The sequence below is a fragment of the Galeopterus variegatus genome, unplaced genomic scaffold (assembly GCF_000696425.1).
Source record: "Galeopterus variegatus unplaced genomic scaffold, G_variegatus-3.0.2 Scaffold866, whole genome shotgun sequence".
NCBI classification, from domain to species: domain Eukaryota; kingdom Metazoa; phylum Chordata; class Mammalia; order Dermoptera; family Cynocephalidae; genus Galeopterus; species Galeopterus variegatus.
This window is the reverse complement of record NW_007726977.1, coordinates 19,919-22,920: the sequence shown is the minus strand read 5'-3', so window position 1 is coordinate 22,920 and position 3,002 is coordinate 19,919.

The following is a 3,002-nucleotide window of genomic DNA, read 5'->3' as shown; positions in this document are numbered from 1 at the left end:
ATACTTCCTAGGTGATACGTCAGAGTGCCCTACATCAGGAGACACCTGATGCCAGTTCTTCTTGAAGGGAATAATATACTGCTTGGTTAAGATGGTGTCTGCCAGATTTCTCCATTATAAAGGAGAAATTCTCCTTTTCCCTTTGTAATTAATAAGAAATCTGAACTATGTGAATATCGCATTCATTATGTTTTACTCAATGGTTTTAGCACATGGGGATGACTCAGTCTTGTCTGGGTCAGTTATTATTAGGGTAGATATAAATGACGATTTTCTATTACTGTCATTCCTTCTGCAATTATTATTTGGCTTCTTTTGGAAAGAAGAGCTTTTCCTCCCATTTTAAAAATTGATTTTTTTTTTAAGCATCAGGTGGACTCATGGATTCTTATTCTCAAATCACTGTTACAGCCCATTCTTGTCATTATTTTTATGCTCAAATTATCCCAAATTTGGCCAGTGAAATCCCCTTCAAGCTAGCTTTTTTTAAAAAAACTTTATTTGGTAATAATTTCAAACTGTTAGAAAATTGCACAGATAATAACAGTACAAAGGACCATCCATATATCCTTTATCCAGATTGACTTAACACTTTGTGCCATTTGCCTCATCATTGTGCGTTCTGTATACACACACAATACTTATTTTTTCTGAACCATTTAGGAGTAAGTTGCATACATTACCAGCTTTACCCTAAAATGCTACAGTGCGTATTTCCTAATAGGAATTTTCTCTTACATAACCAAGGTATTGTTATTAGCTTTAATAAATTCAATATTGATTTAATGTTTTTGTTTAATCTACCATCATATTCTGGTTTTGTTAATTGACCCAATCATATCCTTTTTAGTGTTTTCCTTCTAGAATGGGATCCAGTGTAGGAACAGGTATTGGTTTTAGGTAACAAGTCTTTCTAAACTCCTTTATTCTGGGATATTCCCATAGCTTGTCTTTTATGACATTGACATTTTTGAAGAAAAAGTCTCTTTCCTTCCCCTGCCCTTCCTTTCTAGAAGTNTCCCCCCAGGTTGGAAACTAGAGGTATATACATTGAAGCTTGAAAATAAAATAATTTCAAAGAAAGTGCTTTTCTTTTCATTACTGGAGGTATGAAAAAGGCAGCACGCTTAGTGGTTAAGAACATGGATCCAAGCTAGACTGTACTCCGTGCCTTAGTTTTGTCATCTGTATGTTACCAGCTTGTTCCTTTCCAATTAGCACTAACCCTTTGGTTTCTTCAAGTAATATGCAAAGTGAACTTTTAAAATGTGACTTAGTTGCTTATCAAAGCATCTAAAATAATTCTGTCTTTGTAAAATGACTTTTACACGATGTAGTGGAAAAAGCTCCAAACAAACAGTGGAATAAGATGACCTGGGTTCACATCTATTTTTGCTCAGTTTCCCTACCTGCAAAATGAAATGAAATAAAATGAAAACTATGTGGTTCTTTCCAGTTCTGTGATTCTTATTTTTAGGTTGTACTTTGCAGTAATTATTAACAATCACCTCCTAAAATAATGCTGTCATTTTATAAGATAAAAACTTACTAGACTTAAGGTCAAATGCATGAGCAGTTTTTCCAAGATGAACTCACATCAGTATAGAGTTCTTGACCTTCTTTTCTTACAAAGCTTGACTTGCCTCTTCTAGAAGTAGCTCCTGACTTAAAACACAGAACTTAAAAATACTCCCTTTTCTTAGTTATATCTCAACTGACTCTCCTTTCCTGCTGTGGCATCCTGTTTTCTGAAGTCAAACGTACCCGAACATACCTGTTCTGTTATTCATCTCACTTCTGAATCTTTTGTTTCACACTATTCCAGCAATAACTTGATTTCACAGGCCAAGCTGGTAAGAAAGTAAGCTTGCCAAGTTTGTATAATCAACTTTGNTCTCTCAGCTCTTTATATCAGATGGGGGGCTCCTAGCAGGCTGATTCAGTTTTCAGGCACAAATATTTTCTTCAAGGCACTAGCCCTAACGCAGCTCTGAAAGAAAGGGATAGAAACATAAGCGAACACTGAAATGAACATTAGAAGATCTGCTTACACTGATACCAGTATGATTCTAGTATTTTCATGGACAGAATTATTGCTTTGTAAGAGAGTATCAGAGAAACAGAGGAAGCATTTACCACGTGGTCACTATGAATTTGGCAGCCGTCCTGGTTATGTAGCGATCTGGCTCGGCTGATTAGGTATGCAGAATCTTGCCCAGTGTGTCCTTGGCAGAAACAGACACATGAACCACATAGGACAGAGTAGCATTAAGGAGAAGAAACAGCCATCACAGCATATAAGAGATTGTGTGTGTGTGTGTGTGTGTTCATGTGTGTGCTTACAAATAGAAAATAGGCAATGGAAACTAGAAAGGGAAACTCATTTCTAATGAGGAGATTCCTACTTACAGAAATGAAACTTAAGCTGTGCATTATGGGTCTACTATCAGGATTCTAGGACCAGCTCTGTGTTTGATTGACTAACTAAATGAACTTGATTTCACTTAAACTCTCAGTTGCCTCACGAGCTATATAAAAAGGTTGGCCCCAAACAGTAGTTTGCAACTCTAGCTGCAAACTAGAAAGTTCCCTGGGAATCTTAAAAAAATACTGATACCTCAGCCAATCTCCAGTTGAATAAATTAGAATCTCTGGAAGTGAGGCCCAGGCATCATTATGAGGAGTAGTTTTTTTAAAAAGAAACCCCAAAGTGATTTACATGGTTTAAAACCACTGAACTAGAACTTTGCTACTCAGAGTATGGTCTGTGGACCAGCATCTTCATCAATTAATATTTAGAAATGAAGAATCTCAGGCCATTCCACAGAACTACCGAATTAGAATCTGCCTTTTAACATGTCCAGGTGATTTGTTGGTACATTAAAGTTGGAGAGACAGTTTCTGAGATGGTCCTTGTGTCCCTTTCACGTCTAAATGCTATGGATCATAGACTCATTCCCAGTAAGTATGCATCTTTCTGTGAGGCTGTCTTTCAGAATCTT